This window comes from Arvicanthis niloticus, chromosome 6, assembly GCF_011762505.2.
Source record: "Arvicanthis niloticus isolate mArvNil1 chromosome 6, mArvNil1.pat.X, whole genome shotgun sequence".
Taxonomy (NCBI): Eukaryota; Metazoa; Chordata; class Mammalia; order Rodentia; family Muridae; genus Arvicanthis; species Arvicanthis niloticus.
The window spans coordinates 5,380,002-5,402,548 of NC_047663.1; the positions used below are offsets into that span (position 1 = coordinate 5,380,002).

The window sequence follows — 22,547 nt, forward strand, 5'->3', positions numbered from 1 at the left end:
GGGTGGTTAAGACCACAGAGGCCCAATGAGTCATAGCTGATGACATAATGTAAGCCAAAGGGACAGGTCCCTGGCACAGCAAGGTCAAAGTTCAAGCCAGTCCCCCACCCAGTGCCAACAACCTATGCACAAGACGGGAGACAAGCCTCACAGGCACTGTTCCAAACGCTCCATGCCAGGAGTGTACAGGGTGCGAGACAAGGTTCCCTAGGTGTGCAAGCAATTGAGCAGAGGTAGGGGCAGTGCTCTTGTTGAGGACATGGGGCTAGAGGGACCAGGAATACACAACAGAGACAGCACAAAGGGTGACCCCCAGACATCCATAACCCTAAGGCTCTCAGGAGAGGGAGGAGCTCAGCCCTATAGGAAATACAGAACCCCTGCCACCTTACTGCAAGCTAGCCAGCAAGAAAGGCATGCCAGCTGGGCCTGGGGAGACGACTCATCTGTTAAGCACACTGGCTGCTCTTGCAGGGGCTCAGGTTCTATTCCCAGCACCCACATGGCCCCTCACAACCATTTGTAACTCTAGTTCTAGGGGACTCAATGCACCCAAAGACCCAGAACTACTACATTCAGGTAATACACATAAAACAGAATTCTTGGTTTTCTTTCTTCCCGAGACACGGTTTCTCTGTTAGTCCTGACTGTCCTAGAATTTGCTTTGTAGACCTGCCTGTCTCTGCCTCCCAAGTGCAGAGGTAGTACCAGCTTAGTAACAGTGCACACAGGTGAGCAGATCCCAGAATAGCCACCCTCTGTCTGGTAATTCAGAGTGCTGGGGAGCCCAGAAGGGCATGGGATCCCAGAGACCCTGGACATCTCCTATCCAGACATCTCTTGCCACTCCATTTCCTTGAGGACACTGTGCCCCTAGCCTCTACACTTCTTAAAGAAATCTTTGGATAGCCGTGTGCTTTGTGCCCAAAAAATCTGGGAAAAGGGCCATTTAACACACACTGGCCATACAAACCCACACTGGCCACAGCGGCGAGCACAGAAAACAGCGTGAAGAAGTTGGGTGTGGTGACGTACACCTTTCACCACAGTGCGTGGGACGCAGGTGGATCTGGGTCAAGGGCCAGCCAGGGCTGCGTGTAGTGAGATGCTATCCAACAATGAGAACGCCGTGAGGTCAAGCTCCATTTATTTATGGCCATGGCACAAAGCAGTCCTCAACCAGTGAATACCCAAAAAAGCAAATCAAGAGGCAAACCCAACAGGTCCAGGTGTATGCAGTAGGGCCAGATTCTCATCCAGTGCACTCAGACAAATCTTCCAGTCAAATGATCTGAAAAAAAGAAAGCATACGACACCAGTCCTCATTAAACCCGAAGTCTTAATGTTTAAAGACACCAGCACACAAACCACACCCCAGGGTGGATATACAAGGTGCCAGTCTTTTTAATTGCATGTCCTTCCAAATTATAGAAACTGCTGGCACCCAGGGCTGGCCACCTACCCAAGTCAGTGACTTCCTGACCTTTCTCCAGGTTTACTGTGGGCTTTCCTTGGGAACCTGCTGGTCAACAGAAGCAGAGGCTAGGCCTCTGGTGGCCAAGGACTCTGCGGCTCAGCACAACCTGAAAGCCATTCCTATCTGACCTTCCTCCCGCCAGCCATGTCTGACTCTAGCATGCCTGTGTCCCCTCCCCCATCTGTGCCTCCCTCACGGGACCGCAGTAGCCCGTGTGCTGTCTTTCCCATTGCCTTTCATTACTTGCTGACGTCACTCAACAAGCCGGACCTTCTCAGACATACTAAGCACATACTCTTCTGCTGAACCACACTCCAGCCCGGGCCCCGTGTTCCTGAAGAGCATGTGACACGCCCAACTATGGCAGATTACTATCATGGCTCTTTCGGATATGTGCCAGACCAAGGACCGCCAAAATGGTGGCCACTGGCCCCATGTAGCTACTTAAAATACAAATTCCAGTCCCTCAACCACACAAGAAGACAGCCTAGTGAGGCCCATGGCTGCTCAGGTGAGTCACGGGGAACTATTTCAGTCACGACAGTTTGTTTGGGTTGTACTATTGTCTCATCCAGTGACATCTGAAATCACAACTGTACGCCTATCTTTGTTTAAGCTCCACATGGGCGGGGCATATTCACACTAGAACACTTTGCCCGAAGGCACTCAGCCTGGAGCTCCATCCCCTGCATCACATAAACCAGGTATGGTGGAGGATGCCTGCCATCCAGCAGTCCAGAGGTAGAGGAAGGAGAATTAGAAGTTCAAGGCTACCCTCAGCTACTTAATGAGTAAAGGGCAGCCTGGGCTAAGTGAGACCCTATCTTAAAGGGTGGTGGCGCAGTTGCTGGAGAGATGGCTAGCACTTGGTGCTTGCTCTTATAGAGGCCCTGGGTTCAGTTCCCAGAATCCACACCGGGGCTGATAACCCTCTGTAACACCACTTCCAGGGAATCTGGTACCCTCTTGTGACCTCTGGAGGTACCAAACGTTCACACTCATAAAATAAAGAATAAGCCTTTTTTTTTTTTTTCAATCTATAGTGAGGAATTGGAGTGAGGGGTTGGAGCAGCAGGTCAAAGCTTTGCTTTTGAAGGAAGCAGACAGCATCAATCCTTGCAGAGTTCTGAGCGGTACTCAGTCCCCACAGCGGCAGCAAGAGTCCTGTTTGCAGTATCATACATGACCACCAAACTGCTAAGATGTTCACACCTGTTACTGCAAATTCTAACCCCAGGGAGAGGTTCCTCTGGGATCTTACTTTAGGTCAAGGTCGGGCTGTCTGGTACAGGGCTGCACCCACCTCGGGCAGGTTCAACCACACAGGAGCCTTTCCCCAGACCGTCCACCTCAGGACACTGTACCTCCTGGCTACACATACCTGGGTCACCCAAGCTGAAGTCACTTTAAACTCGCCTCAGGAGAAAGGAGTTACTGCGTGCTTTCGTCCAGTCGCTGGGGACTGTGTATTTCATTTTCTGGGTGGAAAAAAAAAATACAATTCAGTTTAAGCGGATGACCTCGTGCGGCGCCTGCACACAGAAGCCTGTGCACGGCCGGTCGGGAGGCCGGGGCACAGCGCCCTCCTGCAACCCCCGCCCATCCCGCGGCCACGTGCGGGCCCGGGGTTAGCCTCCTCCCGGGAGAGCCCCGGGAGAGCTTTCTAAGTCCCACGAGCGCCTTCTGGAGGCTCCAAGGCGCCCCCGAGCGCGCTACACAGTCCACATCGCTCTCCGTACGAAGCACGCGAGTTCTTCTCCCCGGCGGAAGTGGCGCCGCAAATACATTTCCGGCCGGAAGTGAAGACTTACCATCGAGACGGTCTCTAGAAGGTCACTCTGGGCCTTGGGTCATCCAGGGCGGCCTTAAAGGGGCCGCGTTCTAGCCGCGGTTAGATCCGCTAGAGCTCTTCGGGGCTTTGCGGGCTCCTCTATAGAGGCGCAAGCGGGAGGGACTTCCTACTCCCGGGCACCAGGAACTAGCCACTGTCCCTTTACCAATCACGTGCAGGACTTTGGGTCATTGGTAAAGATCAGAAAGCTGACTTTCTCGAGCCCAGTCACCCTTGTTGTGGTAAAGGCGGCTGAAACCCTGCCGGTCCTCCTGCAAACCTGTGTGTGACCTTCCATCTTAGTATGAACCCATGGGTGGGATCAATTGATCCATCGTGAAGTCAGCACCCTCTTGATCCAATGGCTCCCCAAAGTCGTACCTCTGAACACAGGACTGTATCTAGAATCAAGCCTTCAACAGAGGAACGTCACACTGTGGTCCAGCAAAGGGTTTGGATCTGTAATGTGGCATCTCTGAGCTCAGGCCTTCAACCTCCAAAATGGCATCCAAGTCCTGCATGCAGTTCCAGGTTTCAAGCATCCCAAGGTATCCCAGGGTCCAAATAGAAAATTCCACGAAGTGTTTGATCAATTATCCCAGGGCCAAAGTCAATGCTGTGTAGTAATTTCTTCTGAAACAGCTCATCCGGAAGGAAGCTTGAGAAAGAAAGTGCGATCGGGAAGGTCCTTCAGACTCGGAAAATAAGTCACAAGTCTCAAAAAGTTCCTGAAGCTTACTAGATTCACAAGGCCCCGCCCTCCTTAGTGAGGAGAGACCCTCCGCCGACCTTGTGGGCACCTTTGGGTTGTCCGTGTTCCTGTGAGTAACCCCAGAAAACTCACCGTTTCATCTGGGTGGACTTTGGTGTTATTGCAACTTTGGTCTGTCATTGAGTAAACATGGTGGTCTCATCTCCCTAGAGAAAGTGTCACACACCCTTACAGCTCGGGCATTTTATAGTGGCTCCTTCTAACAAGTCAAATTCACCTACAGGTCAATAGAGAAGCGGGGTAAAGAGAAGGTAAGCATGCACACTTTATTTTTCAGCAAATGGAGAAAATGACATGCACACATCCTTGATATGGGATGAAGGGTTTTGCACGTCTCGCTGTGATGTGACTCTAACCGCTGAGTACAGACTCTTATTGAGATGGGTCTTGTGGATGCAAAAACACAACTTTTGCCTCAAAGGAAATAAGAGATAATTTATTCTGGAGCCAAATTTGAGTGACCAAATATCAGGAAACAAAACCAGGTTACCCCTCGGGTTCCATGTCCCTGCACGGAAGTGGTTTTGTAAGGTTTTTATAGTAACAGAACAAAGAAGGTCTTAGAAGATACTTTATAAGGATGTGTCAGGCAGGGCAGTGGTGGCGCACACCTTTAATCCCAGCACTTGGGAGGCAGAGGCAGGTGGATTTCTGAGTTCGAGGCCAGCCTGGTCTACAGAGTGAGTTCCAGGACAGCCAGGGCTACACAGAGAAACCCTGTCTCGAAAAAACAAAACAAACAAAGATGTGTCAGTGGAGGGCTGGAGCGTTGGCCCAGCAGTTAAGAGCACTGGCTGTTCTTCCAGAAGACCTGGGTTCAATTCCTAGCTCCACGTAGCCCAGCATCATCAAGTCCAGTCATGTGGGATCCAGCGCCACCGTCTGGTCTCTCTGGGCACATGCACTCAAAAGCATTTATATACATACAAATTTTTTTAAGTAAAAACTTTTAAAAAAGAATAAGAAAAAGTAAATACATTGGCAGAGACACAAGAGAAGCGGTTGCAAGATGGGGGCGTCTCTCCTATAGGACTCAGGGGCTGTCCAGTGACATTCTTAGCTTTTAGATTGGTGGAAACTAGTTAATAGAGTCTAAAAGTATTTTTTTCCCTCTCAGTCACAAAAATGCTAGCACAGACACGGAGGTGGACGAGGAATAGCTACTTAAGAGGCACAAATGAGCCCACGATCAGGTAATTAGGGTCTTGACTGGCAGTGTTGCGACTGCTCCGCAGCTCTGCACCGCAGTAGTTCCCATCAGCCTCTGCGGGAACATCTCGGTCACAGTCTCATGTAACCCAAGCTAGTCTGGGACTCTCTATATAGTTGAGGATAACTTTGGTTCCTATTCCTCCTGCTCTGCCTCTCCAGTGCTGGGATTTCAGGTGTGTAGCACGGTTGGCTGTCTTTTATTCTTGGTGGGAATCTCTCGGTCTGGCAGTCTTGAAGACACTGGGAAGGCAATGTGGGAGAAAGCCCTGGAGGTGTCCAGGCCCCACCCCACCCTACCCTGCTTCTCTGCCCAGTTTTAATTTCACTTGCTTCACACTGCTCAACTTCGGTTATCTGGTTTTCTTGCTGGAACAGACCAGCTTAGTTTTGCTCTGTTTTATCAGCTCATGTGATAATTAAAAATGTGTTAGGCTAGCCAGGCAGTGGTGGCACACGCCTTTAATTCCAGCATTTAGGAGGCAAAGGCAGGCAGATCTCTGAGTCTGAAATCAGTCTGGGCTAGAGTGAGTTTCAAGACAGGGCTACACAGAGAAACCCTGTGTCGAAAACCGAAAGAAAAAAAAAAGTAATTAAAACTATTCCAACAATATAAACAGTGGCTTGAGGCGGCGGCCGTTGTGACTGGAGTGGAACTCAGGTCATCCTGGAAAGGAGCCTCCTGTATCCCTTGGGCTAGTAACACACCAGTCAGTGAGCTATCCTGGGGGACAGAATTTTCCCTCACTGTGTTGCCCAGTCTGAGAACTCCTGGGCTGGAGCGAATCTCCTGCCTGAACCTCCCAAGTAGCTGGGGTTACAAGTCCCCTGTGGTGGCCACACGGATCGGCTGAACTGTTTCTGCCACGTGGAGCTAGAGAGGGACAGTCCCAAGGTGAACAGGGCAGAAGCTGCGGAACAAGAGGTGCATTCCGCAGCCCCGGGCGCCCCCTGGTGGCGTCTCTGGGTAGTGTGGTCTGCCACACGAAGAGGTCTTTGAGGTCAGAAACAGACCAGACCCCAGTCCTGGTCTGTGACCCACTTCAACCTCACTGGAAAGAAACAAAACAAACCAACCCAGCCCACTACATCTCTCTGAAATGCGTTAAATAGCCCACGAGAGGTGTGTGTGAGAAAGAAGAGTTTCTGGACTTTCACAGCTTAGAAAGTTACCCAGAAACAGTTCAAAAGCACTGGCTGTTCTTCCAGAAGACCTGGCTTCAATTCCTGCTACCCACATGGCAGCCCAGCACCATCTGCAAGTCCAGTCCCAGGAGATCCAGCGTCCTCTTCTGGTCTCTCTGTGCACACAGCATGCACATGGCCCATAGACATACATGCATGCAAAAAGCACTCACATACATTAAAATTTAAAAATGAAGAAAAAAATTAAATACATTAGTGGAGACACAAGAGAGCCAGTTGTAAGATGGGAGAGCATGCAGGTGCTGTCCAATGACATTCTTGGCTTTTAGATTGGTGGAAGCTAGTGAAAAGATTCTACAATATCCTGATGGGGTCAATGGGAATTCCCAAGAAAAGAGATTTAACTGCCAGAGCCAAAGTTCTTAAGGGGAACTTACATGTAAGCCATGTGTTAGGGTTCTCTAGAGGGCCACAATGGTTGAATGGATCTGTATATGTCAAAAGGGCAGTTGACTCTAGTGACTTACAGGCTGTGGCCAGCTTGTCCAGCAATAGCAGTGTCCCGATGAAAAGGCCGGGGATCCAACAGTTGTTCAGTCCATGAGGCTGGACGTCTCAGCTGGTCACCAGTATGCTTTGGAATCCTAAAGAAGCAGGTTCTAACGCCAGGGAAGGGATGCCTCAGCGATAGGGTAGATGAATGTGCCAGAGCAAGCAAAAGCAAGCAGGCAAAGTACAAAAGCTTCCTTCATCCATGTCATTTTATGTGGGTTGCAGCCTCAAATGGTCCAATTAAATAATAATAATTTTAAAAAATCCCTCACAAATGTATCCAGCAGCTTGGCTTTTAGTTGATTTTAGGTGCGGTGAAATTGGCAACAGGAAAGAGGTGTCCCGTCCCATCCATAAGCAGTGGTCGGGCTGTGGAGTTTACACGGGCGTTTGAGGGATTTAGGCTGGTGGTGGGCCTCCTGCACAGGGCTCTTTCCCAAGCGCTGCAGAAATGGTTCCTATTTCCAGAAGGGGAGACTGCAGGTGTCAGTGTCTCTGCTGCAGATTCGGGGTGCATGGAGGGGTCTGCAGAGTGCCCTGCAGCTGCCAAGTGTTGTCTGCAGGTGGCTATTGAGTGTTTCTGCAGAATATCAATGCTGTGTGATGAGGGTATCTGTGCTTGTCCTGGGGACCTCACAGAGGGCACGACCTAGGGGTCATAGTTTCAGTCACCAGCCTTGAGTCCTCACCCCTGACTCTGTAGGAGTTTGTACCCTTGTGACTGCAGCTCCTTAAACTTGTTTTTTATTCATTTATTTTTTAGGTATTTTTTGGAACCTAGGGCCTTCTGCATTTGTAGCAAACAAACCCCTCCCGACTCCTCACCCCCCCACCCCCCACCTTCCTAAGACAGGGTTTCTCTGTGTAACCTTGGCTGTCCTGGAACTCACTCTGTAGACCAGGCTGGCTCCTGGACCTTCTGCTCATGTTTAAAAATTTTAAAGTAGGCAGATGAGACGGCTCAGCAGGTAAAGGTGCTTGCTGTCTCTGTCTCCAGGGACCCGCATGATGGGACAAGAGAAATTGCTCTCTCAAGTTGTTCTCTGACCTTCCCACGCACACTGTGGGTGAATGCATAAACATTCTCTCCCCTCTTTAAGTAAGTGACACAGCTCCATCTTACTCTTTGAGACAAGGTCTCTCACTGAGTCACCTGGACTGGCCAGTGAGTCCCAGACATCCTCCTGTCTCCACCACTGTACTGCTGACATTCCAGGCTATGGTGGTTTGAGTAAGAACGGTTCCCTTAGGCCATATTTGAATATTTAGTTCTCAGCTGGTGGAACTGTTTAGGAAGAATTAGAAGGTGTGGCCTTGTTGGAGGAGGTGTGGCCTTGTTGGAGGAGGTGTGGTCTTGTTGGAGGAGGTGTGGCCTTGTTGGAGGAGGTGTGGCCTTGTTGGAGGAGTGAGCTTTGAAGTTTCAAAAGCTCATAACAGGTAGATCTCTTGTTCCCTCTCTGCCTCCATTTTGAAGCATTTTATTGTAAATATTTTGTCTCATTATTAATGGACTTTTTAAGCCGGGCAGTGGTGGCGCACGCCTTTAATCCCAGCACTTGGGAGGCAGAGGCAGGCGGATTTCTGAGTTCGAGTTTTTTGTTTGTTTGTTTGTTTTTGTTTTTCGAGACAGGGTTTCTCTGTTAGCCTTGGCTGTCCTGGAACTCACTTTGTAGACCAGGCTGGCCTCGAACTCAGAAATGTGCCTGCCTCTGCCTCCCAAGTGCTGGGATTAAAGGCATGCGCCACCACTGCCTGGCAAAAATGGACTTTTTAAAAAGTTACTATTTTTGTTTGTTGAGGATAGAGAGAGAGCCCAGTAACCGAGAGCACTTACTGCTCTCGCAGAAGACCCCAGCGTGGTTCCCAGCACCCATACAATGGCTCACAATCTCTTTAACTCCAGCTTCTGGGGCCCAACACTGTCTTCCTGATTCCAAAGGCACAAATATCCCACACAAAGACACACATAGTTAAAAACAATAAAACTAAATCTTAAGATTGCCCTGTGTGTGTCCTATCTCTCATGACTTACATACAGTACAGTGACATGACAGCCCAGCAAACTCATTATAAGTTGAAAATAAAAATTGGGAAGGGCTTAAAATTACCTTGTAGGTATTTGTTGTGCATGTGTGTGAGTGCCCGTGTCACAGTGTGTGTGTGTGTGTGTGTGTGTGTGTGTGTGTGTGTGTGTGTGTGTGTAGGTCAGGGCACATCTTGAAGAAGTCAGTTTTGTCCTTCCACCAAGTGGGTCCCAGGGACCAAGCTTAGGTTCTCAGGCTTGGCGTCGAGTGCCTTTGTCAGCGGAGCCACCCCAGCAAATCTTTTGGCCCAGAACTTGCTATGTAGACCAAGCTGACTTTGTCTTGCGGCAATCCCCCTGCCTCCACCTCCTGAGTTCTGAGAGTGAGCCAACATGTACAGCTTTTGTTGTGGTTGTGAGTTTTTTGTTTTGTTTATTTGTTTGTTTGTTTGGTTTTAAGACAGGTGTAGACCAAGAGGGCCTGGAATTCAGAGATCTACCCGCCTCTGCCTCCTGGGTGCTGAGATCAAGATGTGTGCCACCACGATCAGTCAGGGAACATCTTAAAACGACACTTTATTATCCTGTGTATGCCTGAGTGTATGTGTTCACATGTATGTGTTCATGTGTGTGGATGTACATACGTGTACAGGAACATGTGGACACCCTGAGGACAACCTCAGAGGTTCTTTATATGCTGCCCACCTGTTCTGACACATGGTCTCATTGGCCTGGGTATTATTTAGTAGACTGAGCTGGCCAGTGAGCCTGGGGACCCTCCTGTTTCTAATGATCTGGTACGAAGACAGAAAGTGCAAAGTGCACATCACCGCCCGGCACAACCCTTTAATCAGTAAAGCACTACAAGGCGATGCGCTGCAAGAGCGTCCTTTCTCTATCTGTAGGACTGTCTTACACTCTTTCCAAACATCATGCAACCATTCAGCTCTGCTCCAGCAAAACACCACACACAGTCTCATATGTCTGCTTCAGCAAAACATCCTCTCACAAGACAGCTTCCAGAAAAACAGCACATGACACAACTGAGTTTCCAGAGAAACCAGAAATTCCCACTTCAGGCGCTCGTGCTTGCGTGTGTGTGTGTGTGTGTGTGTGTGTGTGTGTGGCTGTGTGGGTGTGTAGGTGTGTGTGTATTATGGGTGTGTGTTTGGGTATGTGTGTCTGTGTCAGTGTGTTTGTGGGTATGTGTGTATGCATGTGTGTGTGGATGTATGGGTATGTGTGTGTGGGGGTTGGTGTGTTTGTGGGTGTGTGTATGTGTGCATGTATGTATGTGTGTATGTGTGTGTGTCAATGTGTTTGTGTGTATATATGTGTGGTGTGTGTGTGGGTATGTGGGTGTGTATGTATGTGTATGTATGAGTGTGTGTGTGTGTGTAGGAGTATGTAAGGGTATGGGTGTAAATGTGTGTGTGTGTGTGTGTGTGTATGGTTATGTGTGGGTGTGTGTGTTTGGGTATCTGTTTGTGTTGGTGTATTTGTGTGTGTGTGTGTGTGTAGGTGTGTGGAATTGGATGTATATGTGTGTGTGTATAATGTGTGTGTGTTGGTGTATTTGTGGGTGTGGATGTATGGGGGTGTGTATATGGGTGTGGATATGTGTGTGTGTGAGAGTATGTAGGTGTGGGTGTGGGGGGTTAGGAGGTAGTGTATGTGTCTGTGTGTGTATATACACATGCATCCAGTGCCCATAGAGCCCTTGGAACAGGAGTTACAGTTGTGCACTGCCAGGTGGTGCGGGAACTGAACCCAGGCCCCCGCCTGGGCAGTAAGCGCTCTTCACTGCTGGGCCAGCTGTCCAGCCCCCAGGAGATCATTTGTATTCCTAGGCATTTGCCTAGAAAGAGAAATTGATTTTATCTGATTCAAAAGAAGGCACACAGGTCTGAGTCCAGATATCATACCAACAAGCACACTGAGGAAATGGTTCTTAAAACACGCCAAGCCACTCTCTTTTAGTTCTTGGATTTTCTGTGGATGTTTGTGGGGAACATCCCAGCGTGTTCGACCCCGGGTCAGCATGAACATGTGGTGTTACTCCTTACTCTGCTTCTTCCCTGTCTTCCTGAGCAGCCCCAGATGTGACTCCCCTCCCTCCTGTTGAGTTACTGGCAAGTGTCTGGTTTCATTATCACAGAGAGTCAGCTGCAGGGCTTGGGGGCTTGTCCAGTTTCTGGGACACCCTGTGTATTATCTATCCATCATCTTCCTCAGCTGCTTCCAGCCTTGTCAGTCAGCACAACAAATACTTCAGGCCTGAGCCTCTGCCCCTTCTGGAGCTTGGGAAGAACCAAGAACTGGCAGAGGGGCAGCCCATTCTGCTCCTGCGACTCCAGGAGCACCCTCACCTCATAACCTGCCTGGGTCCTGATTAAAAAACACTGTGTCCAAGAATGTCTTCCGAGTGACTGAAATGATCGTCTTCTAAAGCTTTTTCTGCATCCTGCCCGTGTAAGAACGCCGCTCTCACAACCTTTGCTGAGCAGGGGACTGCAGATCTCCAGAAGCCTTTCACTAGGACATGCTGCTAGTCCTAGTGAGCTTTAGTTGTTTACCTGACAACGATCTAGAGTCACCTGAGAAGGCACTCTCAACTGAGGGAGTGCCAAGAGCTGATTGACCGGTGTGTCTGCAGGATTATCTTGATTGGTAATTGATGCAGAAGGGGCCAAGCCCACTGTGGGCGGCTCCATTCCCTGCGCTGGCGGTCCTGGGCTGTATAAGAAAGCTAGCTAAGCAGGAGTCTTTGAGGGAAGCCTGTTTCTGCTATACCTTATGGCATGAGTTCCCTGGTCAGAGGGCAATGCTGTGCTGAATAGCACCTCCTTTCAGGCTCCTGCTTGACTTCCTGCCCTGGCTTTTCTCAACAGTGAACTGTTACCTAAAAGTCTAAACCAAATCTCTCCCCCGCCCCCCCCCCCCCAGGTTGCTACTGGTCATAGCATTTGTCACAGTGATAGATGCAACCAGGAGAGAGGGGCCGGGGGGGGGGGGCATCAGCCTCATGCTGGTGGGGCAGAGAGATAGACGGGACCTGGCTACTGTGTGATGCTAAGGGAGGGGCCTTCCAGACCCAGCATTTCAGAGCACCTACTGCCAGCACCCTTTCAGAGATCAGGAGTTAAGGCCCACAGCCTGTTAAAAATGCAAATGAAGCCACACGCACAAAAGGAGACCTATTCTCGCACACAGCTTTCCCTGCTTGGGGAACATCACAATATTTACCCTGAAATCGTTCCAGGATTAGAAGAGTTTAGCTTTCCATGTTGACATCTATGGTACAAATGGGACTAATGTGGGAGTAAGGGGGGGGTGGTTCCCCCTGAGTCAGCTCCGTTCAGCACCTGACAGACAGACGGTGGTCACGTGGAGATACCGCTGTGAGCTCAGGCAGGACTGATGGAGGTGACAGGACAGGATGCGGGCTCACTGTCACAGGGATGACACAGGCAGGAGAGGGGTGGAGGGACTCTCCAGACAATGAAATGATTTAAAGTCCCCGGTCTTGTCTCCCTAGAGGCTGCCATTTTTCAAGCTGTTGGTGAATGCCAGCCGACTCAGCTGTCTGTGATGCTGTGATCCAGGGGCTGGTGGCAGCCAGTGCGTGACAACATGCCACCCGCTTGTCTTTCCTGACTAGGTTTCCACCTCACGTTTGTCACGCTAGGAAGGAGCAGGGTGACGGAGCCCATACTCCTGGTACGAGTCATTTCCTTTTGCTTCTAGAGAGGCTTCTGAGGTGGCTGGGGAGAAGGGAGCCCCTGAGTCCAGACACAGGTCACTAGAGATCACCCCAGCTGGGCCAGGGCTGTCTACATGAGTATCCAGTGGAAAAGGATGCCACAAGGAGCCACGTCAGGATCCTTTGCGAATCCTCGTGGACTCACATGTCAGCCACTGTTATTGCCACAGCTGTGTCCTGGCTCTATCACAGACTTCCATGAAGACTGTTTTTATCATACAAGTTGTGTGCATGACGGCCCCAGTTATATAGGGGAGGTGAGATGTCATGGAGCACCAGAATCAACCTTGTCCCAGTAGGACATCTGGCAGATAGGTCACTGTAAGGAGTCACTTCTTGTTATTGTTGTTGCTGTAACAAAATACCAAAGGTGAGTAACTTTGTAAAGAAAAGAGGGTTACTTAGTTCACTGTTCCAGAGATTAAACAGCTTAGTTCTGGCCTCAGCATGAGAGCCTCTGAAGTACATACACGTGCAACAAGGAGAGGTCACATGGCCAGACAGGAAACCAGAAGGATGCCAGGGCTCTACAGTCCCTCCCCTCAAAACATCTTGGTGGTCTGGGGACCTTCCAGCAGGCTCTACTGCTCTTAACTTCCAACACACAAACCTGTGGAGACAACCAAACATGACAGTCAGCAGGAGTCACTAACACTTTGTTATCTGTTATTTATCTTCTGTAAGACTCAGGCTCAGGACTAGAGAGATGGCTCAGCGGTTAAGAGCACTGACTGCTCTTCCAGAGGTCCTGAGTTCCATTCCCAACAACCACATGGTGGCTCACAACCATCTGTAATGGGATCTGATGCCTTCTTCTGATGTTCCTGAAGAAAGCTACAGTGTACTCACATACATAAAATAAATAAATGTAATATTTTAAAAAGACTCAGGCTCCATGACAGTAGAGGAGAGTGTGTGTGTGTGTGCATGTGTATGCTTGTGTATATGTGCACACGGAAGACAGGGGATGGCCTGAGATGTCATCCTCAGAGACACTCTCCAGTTCCTCAGTGAGCCCCAGGGACCTGTGTCTCTACTTTCCCAGTGCTGGGATTATAAGCATGCACCACCATGCTTGGCTTTTCACCTGGGTTCTGGGGACTGAATCCCCAGCCGCATGCATAGCAAGCATGTTACTGACCGAGCCATCTCTCTAGCCCCTGAGGAAAGTTGCATACGTTTGTTTTTACATTTATTTTATGTGTATGAATATTTTGTCTGCATGTTTGTGGACCATGCTTAGTAACTGAGGAGGTCAGAAGACGGGGTCAGGTCCCTCAGAACTGGAGTTAAAGAAAGTTGTGACCCAGCATGTGGGAGCTGGGAACTGAACCAGGGTTCTCTGTAAGAGCAGTAAGTGCTCTAACCACTGAGCAAACTCTCCAACCTTTAATAAGTCCTGATAATTAGTACCAGTGATGCCTGAATGAAGACAAGACGATAGCAAGTCACAAGTCATCATTTCCCGATGTGTTTGCACAAAGAACTTTTCTCTCCTTTGCCCGAAAAGGGCGGCTCCTGAGGTTTCAGTGGTTAGACTGTCCTGGAGGCTGGCTACCACTGCCGTGCATCGGATTGCCTGTGAGAGATCCTCAGGTAAGGGCCATCGTCAGTCTTCACCTGGAAAGGGCTTTTGAATCACAGCTCTGAGGCAGCCTGAAGAAGACATTGATCTTCGCAGGCTGAGTCTTAGCACCAGGCGGCCAGCAGAGCCTGCGACTGAGCCAGCAGCCACTCAGAGGTTAAATGCTCTTGGGACCCCTCTGTTCACCACACTGGCACTTTTAGCTCCCAGGAAGTGGAGGGTGAAAGTGGGTGGCAGAGAGGTCCTTTCTTCACATCTCTGCACCCGCCATCCAGTCAAGCCGTGATGGCCCCTGACCGGTGTGCTCTATAGGAACACCTTGTCCTGGGGCCATGCTTCAGCTTGCAAGATGATTTTCAATCCTCAGCTCCGCTGTTGGCAGGAGTTTGGGATTCCAAAGCCCTGGTAAGTAGAAGATTGTTCATCCCCAAATTGTCCCTCAGGACTTGGGAGAGGGAGGGAGAAAAAAAAAAATGTAGGGATGGAAGGGATGAAAGGTTTCTTTCTTCCTCAAATTGGAACCACACGTCAGATGAAAATAATGTGTCTTGGAGGTTTCGATAAGATAGAAGAGAAAATTGCGGGAGATGTGTTCAGGGCGCTTATCTTCTCTTGCCCCTGTCAATCCAAGACAGTGTTTTCTGCTGATGAGAAAGCCAGGAAGACAGAACAAAGGCTGTCTTGGAAACACGGTCCCTCAGAACATTAGACCGTTTTTAAAGAGTTTAATTTCATGGCTTTCACGCGAACGGTTGTTTTCCCGATTCCAGAGGCAGCTGGAGAGAGGAAACAGAGTGTGGCTGCCAATTAGCGCCGTGTCTTGCTGGCTTTGTTCAATTGGTGCCTTTTGTTTGAGCCTAAATGCAGCTTCCAAGCCACTTGGCTTCTAGGATGCTGCGTTCTCACAGATCAGTGGTTCCAGAGAGCCTTGTGCAGTAACAGAGGGAGGCAGCCTGGCCCCGGACAGCATGCATGGTGCCAGAAAGCCTAGTGCGGTGCCAGAGGGAGGCAGCACGGGCAGCTTCGACAGCTCCTTCCTGGCTTTAGGGAGAAGATGTCACTAACAGTATAAGCTAATTGTGTCCTCTCCTACTGAACATGCATAGGTTGTAGTCCTAATTGCCAGGACCCCTGAGCTGTGTGTGAACTCATTTAGAAATAGGGGCTATAAAATAAGATTTATTTTATTTTTTATTACGTGTGTACTTGTGGGTGTGTGCACTAGGTATCCCTGGAGCTGGACTATAGGGGTTCATGAGCTGCCCAGTGTCTGGAACTGACCTCAAATCGTGTGCTGCACGCTCTTAACTACCTCTCCAGCCCTGAGTCTCTACGGAGATGATCAAGTGAAGGAGTCTTAGGGCCTCATCCAATGACTGGTGTTCTTAGCAGGAAGGCCATGGGTCTGGGGAGGTGGCTTGGGCAGGAAAATATTTGCCTGAGTTCAGTCCCCAGTACCCATGTAAAAAAGATGGTGTCCGTGCACACTTCTAATCCCTGCAGGAGGGAGATGTGGACCCGGAGGCTTGCCGCCAGGAAGCCTAGCCCAACTTGGAGAGTCCACACTAGTGAAAGAGGCACACACATAACCACACATGCGCACAAAAGAGAGGACGTGTGGACACAAGCACATAGGGAAAACGAACTGAAGAGACACAAGGAGAAGACTGCCACTTGCAAGCCAAGGAGAGCAGCCTCAAAAACAACTAGCCCTGCCCAGACCCCAGCTTTGGACTTCTGGCCTCCAGAATCCTGAGAAAACTCAGTATCCATTATTTAAACTCAATTGTGAGGCTCAGCTCTGAAAACCATAGGGCACTGAAACAGCCACTAGAGAGCTGCCTCAGTTTCCCCAGCTTAGCTCAGCCTGGATGAGGTGGCAGAGATAGTTACAACCCTCGACAGAGCCCTCAGGCCCGTGAGAATTCTTTCTGTGGGGAGCTGTAAACAATATCTATCCCCTCTTCTGACATCCTCACAACAAACCAAAGCATGAGTCCACCAGAGATTCCCCCAGGGGAGCCATGAGTCCACCAGAGATTCCCCCAGGGGAGCCATGAGTCCACCAGAGATTCCCCCAGGGGAGCCATGAGTCCACCAGAGATGTAAGGAGTCTGGGGACTGGCCCTGGGGGGCATCCTGCATGGATCGGGGACGTCGTCTTTCCAGGATAGGTGAGTAAGGAGCTCCATGTGGTAATTAAGTGGACACATCCTTCAAAGGTAGGAGCAGACCAACCCCGTGTGGAAGTCCCAAAGTGGATATGCTTGGCCGTGACTAAGGCTGAGGGGCAGGGAACCTATGAGGAGCACAGGTCAGGGGTGGACAACACCACAGGAGACGACAGGATCCCAAGAGATGAGAGATTTCACTTTGAGGGCTGGTCCAGGGATGAACCACTGTCACAAAAGGTACATCGTTGGTGTACATGACATGGTTCTACATGGTGGGAGGAGAGAACCAGCTCCTACACACACACACACACACACACACACACACACACACACCACTAAATAAATGTAAAAAATAAGATATGTTCAGATAAAGTCATTTGTGGGTGGAATCAAGCTAAGGGGAAAGTCTCAGTCAGGGTTTCTGTTGCTGTAATGAAACATCATGATCAAAGCAACTTGAGGAAGAAGGGGTTAAGTTGTCTTACACTTCCACATCACTGTCCTTCACTGAAGGAAGTCAGAACAGGAACTCAAACAGGGCAGGAACCTGGAGGCAGGAGTTGATGCAGAGGCCGTGGAGGGGTGCTGCTTACTGGCTTGTTATCATGGCTTGCTTAGCCTGCTTTTTTTTTTATAGAACCCAGTACTACCAGCCCAGGGGACGGCACCACCCACAATGGGCTGGATCCTTCCTCATTAATCACTAATCACAATTAAGGTTCCCTCCTCTCAGATGACTACAGCTTGTGTCAAGCTGACATAAAACTAGCCAGGACAGGAGGCCATGTTGGAGTGGGTGGGAACAATCAGATGTCACCAGTATCCTTAGAGAAGAAGCAGACACATGGGGATGTGCATGAGGTAACAGATGGGACTAATGCTTCTACAAGGAGACCCAGGATTGCCACCAGCACTCGAAGCTCAGAACTCCTATCACAGCCTCCAGATGGTGCCACCCTGCTGGCACTTTGAATTTGGACTTCTGGTCCCCAGAAGGATGAGACAATACATTCTGTTGCTTCGAGCTGGTCTGTTCCTGCTTTCTGGTAAGACAGCCAGCGCCAGGAGACAAACTCAAGCCAGGGGCAACCACAAGTCAGGCCTTTGCATTCACATCTGTGAGGTCTCCAAGACAGCCTGGGGATAGGGCTCCAAGCCGGGGCTGGCAGGTCTGGCTTTATGCATTGGTGCTGGGATCAAACTCAGGTCCCCGAGTTTGGGCAGCGAGTATTTCATGGACTAAGCCGTTTCCCCGGGTCCCAGCTTAACATTTTCTGAATGAACGGCTGCATGAACTGTCTGAGTAGCTCCCTGCCTCCCAAATCCGTTTCTCCTCCTTGGGAACAGGATTTCGTCCTATCCTGTGGTGTGTTCAAAACTAAAGCCGATCCAGACTTGGCGCTGTGGGAGTGAGTACAGAGTGGGTTAAAGCAGGCTCTGCGGGGAGACAGAGCCCCTGGCGCCCTGCCCAGAGGGCCGAAGGCTGGGCAGTGAAGGCTGGGCCAGTTGCTCTGCTAGGTTTACACACTGACTTTTGTGCCTTGAAATCTAGCAGAGGTGGCTTTGTCCCAGGAACCTCTCCGTTCTAAAGCCTCCTCCCTGCAGTGAGCCTTGGAGCCACTAGATGGCAGTAAAGACCGAGGTTAAAGCGGTCCTAGTCTTGAAAGGGCCATTGTGGTGGGAGGAAGACCCGGTAAAGATGGTGTCATCTTTGGGGGAGGAAGACTAAGATGCTAAGGTTAGTATGCTCTCAGGGACCCAGGTAGAGGGACCACAGAGTCTCTATTGTCAGGATGGCTGGGAACTTGACTGGCGATCTGAAATCTTAGTGTGTCTTAGCTGGCTCTGACCAACAGAGGGAAGCCAGCTGAGAGTATGCAAAGCCCTAAGTTCAAGTCCTGGTGCACACAAAAGGGGAACAGAGGTTCTTGAAGGGAGGAGGAGTCATCTTCATGACAGTTTTATTTCTGTTGCGGTGCTAAAATACCCTGACAATAAACAATTTAGGAGAGAAAGGGGGTTCTGTCAGCTTGTGATTCCAGGTTGTAGTCTACCCTTCAATGGAAGTCAAGGAAGCAGAAACTTCAAACAGCTGGTCACAGCGTGTCCTCAGATAAGAGCGGAGAGAAATAAACACACATATGCTCACTTGCTTGTGTTCAGCCTGATTTCTCCACTTTTATACAGTTTGGGACTCTGGCCTAGGGGAATGGTGTTGCCCACAGTGGGCTGGGTCTCCTACCTCAGTTAACTCAATTAAAACACACACCCACCCACATGCTCACAGGCAACCCGATGGTTCAAGCTGACCAGTAAAGCTCGCTATTACAACTCACCATTTTGAATCAGGCAGCTTTCCAGAGCCCCAAGCATTTTACACGAGAGAAGGGGGGAGGGGAGTGGTTACCTAGCCAGGGGTACTCACCATCCAGTGTATGTGTGTGTGTGTGTGTGTGGGTGTGTGGTGTGGGTGGGTGGCAGGAAGAGAGATGACAGCAGCAGGTCACCATGGAACCTTTAGGGCTCTGGGAGGTGTGCTTATTGCATAGGATGGAAACCAGTGAGTCCTCTCTTGTTTTCTCCCCTTTTCTTGCTTGTGTCTCTTCTCTGTGGGGGTAGGGGGTGGGGTGGGAGATGGAGGTGGGAGGGTTGTGGGGATGGGGTGGGAGTGCAGTATGTTAGTCAACCTGGTCACTGACACAGTATCCTTTACTTAGGAACCCTCCAGGCTTGTTAATCTAGACTTTGTTACATTGAGAGAATCCCCAATTACTATTGACTCACAAGCCTTCCTTGAGACAAAATCAACTCCATCCTGTGAGACATTTCAGGGGCTTTGGGAGCCGACAGTGAGACAAAGCCAAAGGGGATGGTTAGGCAAGCCTTTTAGTTCTTAAACAAATCATTACTTAGCGATATGGCAGAGCTATCTCGTGCATGCGAGGGCGCAGGCACTCTCGTGCACCTTGCGTGCAGTTCAGGTCTCACAGTACCCCCTCACCCCCAGGGCAGGAAGCAAAAGGAAGAGGAGAGTTAGGTTCAGAGACTAAAATGTGGTACGGGAGTTTTATAAGTTAGCCCCGGGGTCAGGGCTCGGCAGGTCCTGGCTTTATTGAGCCTACTGAGGATTAGAAAGATGCTTAAAAATGTTCAAAATTTCAGTGTGACAAGAGAAGGTGACATGAGGGTCTGGAGAGATGGCTCAGAAGAAGGAGGTCACACTAGAGGACTAGAGTTCAGTTCCAGCACCCAGCAGCTCAGAGCAGCCTGTAACTGTACAAAATGCTGTTCCCTAAGCTCCCACCAGACTAACAACACGCACTGCTCCATAAACTCTCGGAAGACCAGTTCTCACTGTGATTGACAGCATACCTCCTCCTCCAGATGTCCCCACCAGAATCTGGGGACATGTATTAGGTTAGCTACAGGGTCTGCAGCCTGGGACTCTCCTAGAGAGAGCTGGCCATTTTGTGTGGCTCTTGGATTGTGAGTCTGCTGGGAATACTTTGCTTATCCAGAGCCTTGGGTCATCCTGAGTTGCTTTTGAGTCACAATGACCTGTGAGGTCACAGTGAGGGCCTTGGGTCACACGGAGACGGCTAGGCCTCCAGAGGTCACGTGGTGGTGAGCCATGCTCTGAATACCACATCCTGGGCGAGTTCTATGCTGGCATCATTTTTTGTGTGTCATTAAATATGTGATGAGTGCTGGGCCATATACACATGACTGTACTCAGAGGGGACAGTGGCGGTGCCTTGACTGCCATCTGGAGACAGCCCTAGGGTTTCTTCCTTTGACTGTTGATCCAACAGGAACACCTGGCTCTAGGGTATGTATCAGACATGCAATGCATACACACACACACACACACACACACACACACACACACACGCAGGTAAGCATTCATACACATAAAAAACAAACAAACCTGAGCGAGGGTGGCAGCTAGGTACACAAACACCTATCGCCCTAGCACTTGGGGACCAAGCGGAGGGATCCTAAGCCCAGAGTTGGCTCAGGGGACCCATGAGATACTATCTCAAGCTAAAAGAAAACAAATGAGCTTCTGGGGCTTTCGGGACTCTGGGGTCTTGCTTATGGCAGAGGGAGTGTGGGTGTAATCAGGGAGGCCTGAAAGGAGGAGGGCCTTTCAGGTCAGTCATCTGATCGCACGAGCCATTCCTAAAAGTGGAGAACTTTGGGGCTGGAGAGATGGCTCAGTGGTTAAGAGCAATCGCCACTCTTGCAGAGGACCCAGATTCAGTTCCCAGCACCTACATGGCAGCTCCAGGAGATCCAGTGCCCCCTGTGGCCTCTTCAGTATCACACAATATACACACGTGCGCGCACACACACACATATATACACATATACACATATACACACATATATACAAAGACACACAGACACACACACATACATTCATACACACACACACACACCTACACAGACACATGCAAAGACACACACACATACACTCATACACACACAGACACACATATACACTCATACACATACACACATACACACACACATACACACAAACACACACATACACTCATACACACATACACGCACATGCACACACACAGGCACACACACACACACACACTGGTAAATACTCAAATGTAAACATAGAAATAAATAAATAAATACTCCTTTTAAGTAGAGAATGGCCGGGCGGTGGTGGCACACACCTTTAATACCAGCATTTGGGAGGCAGAGGCAGGCGGATTTCTGAGTTTGAGGCCAGCCTGGTCTACAGAGTGAGTTCCAGGACAGCCAGGGATACACAGAGAAACCCTGTCTCAAAAAACAAACAAACAAACAAACAAACAAAAAAGTAGAGAATGTTCCTGAAGCAGACTCTGAAGAGGGGAGCAGAGATTTTGCTCTGTGACAGGGGCTCCACTTGCTACTGCCACAGGTGGCCCTGGATTGGTCTGTGAGGAGCTAGGGGAACACTCGGAGGCAGGCTCTGCAGCTCACAGTCAGTGCAAAGAGAGACCTCAGCGCTCTGACTTCAAGAACTGAATGTGGTGACAACCACATGACATCGGAGACGGGTAGTTTCCAGCACTTACCAAGAAGAGCCCAGCCTGGCTGACGCTGTGATTGTGACCTTGCAAAATAACAGGGATTAGAGAAATGCAACGGCCTGGACCTCTGACCTGTGACAGACACATCGGTGTCGACTTAAGTTGCACAGGTAACTTGTCACAGGACTTGAGGGGATCAACCCAACCACAGACTCTTTCCATCCTGTGTCCCAGACAAAGGAGGACTAGGGGTCAAAGAGGTTCTGTGTGCATGTGTGTGCATGCGTGCGTGCGTGCGTGTGTATGTGTGTGATATGTCTATGTTGGTGTGCGTGTGCGTGTGCACATGTGGATAAATATATGTGGGTATCTATCTGGATGTGGAGGTCAGGGGTTGTCTTAGGGTTTCTTTTTCTTTCTTTTTTCTTTTTTTTTTCTTTTTCTAGGCAGGGTTTCTCTGTGTAGCCCTGGCTGTCCTGGAACTCACTCTGTAGACCAGGCTGGCCTCGAACTCCAAAGCTGGAGCCTGTACCACATGCTCCAGTAGTGTGATGTCCTGCTTCACTTGAGTGTAGAAATACGCCACAAATGACTAGGGACTGAAACCCTGAGCCAAATCAAACCTCTCCCTTTTAAACAAGCAAGCAAATTATAGGAACCCCGGTTTGCTGAGATTCACTCTGGGTTTCTGACTCCATGACTCTGGCATCCAAGGATATATATTTCTGTTGCTGTCTCAGGTGACACTCTTGCTATTGGTAAGGGTGCCATACTTTGAGAGTGGAACCGACAAAGCCATCCTGTGAAGTCCCTGATTGGGACATGAATAGTCACGTGATTGCATTCTCCCCAGTGAGGGCTGAGGAGAGTGTAGGAGCTGGGTCCTTAATCCCTTCCTCACTTTGGATGCTCCTGGGCCTGTGTTAGATGCTCAACCAAGCACCCCAGGAGGCAGAGTAGGCAGGAGGTATTGGGG

At 49.9% G+C, this 22,547-nt stretch overlaps 1 long non-coding RNA gene and 1 other non-coding gene across 2 annotated transcripts; both read right to left on the reverse strand.

Moving 5' to 3' along the window:
- Window positions 1-1,130: 1,130 nt before the first annotated feature.
- LOC117711088 (uncharacterized) lies at window positions 1,131-3,306 on the reverse strand. The gene is made up of 2 exons (XR_004607105.2): window positions 2,859-3,306; window positions 1,131-1,291 (listed from the first exon to the last, which is right to left on the reverse strand). It is a non-coding gene; the product is annotated as an uncharacterized LOC117711088 (long non-coding RNA).
- Window positions 2,640-2,822, reverse strand: LOC117712159 (small Cajal body-specific RNA 16). Its single transcript, XR_004607228.1, has one exon.
- Window positions 3,307-22,547: the final 19,241 nt, after the last annotated feature.